Below are 310 nucleotides of genomic sequence, written 5' to 3'. Positions count from 1 at the left end.
AGAGTCACTCCCAGACGAACCCCGCTGAACAGCGTCACCCGCAGACGAACCCCGCTGAACAGCGTCACTCGCAGACGAACCCCGCTGAACAGATTCACTCGCAGACGAACCCCGCTGAACAGATTCACTCGCAGACGAACCGCACTGAACAGCGTCACCCGCAGACGAACCCCGCTGAACAGTGTCACCCGCAGACGAACCCCGCTGAACAGAGTCACTCGCAGACGAACCCCGCTGAACAGATTCACTCGCAGACGAACCGCACTGAACAGATTCACTCGCAGACGAACCGCACTGAACAGCGTCACTC

Source organism: Sinocyclocheilus grahami, unplaced genomic scaffold (assembly GCF_001515645.1).
Source record: "Sinocyclocheilus grahami isolate Dianchi unplaced genomic scaffold, SAMN03320097.WGS_v1.1 scaffold156.1, whole genome shotgun sequence".
NCBI lineage: Eukaryota > Metazoa > Chordata > Actinopteri > Cypriniformes > Cyprinidae > Sinocyclocheilus > Sinocyclocheilus grahami.
The sequence above is the reverse complement of the archived record's forward strand: the minus strand, read 5'-3'. Positions refer to the sequence as shown.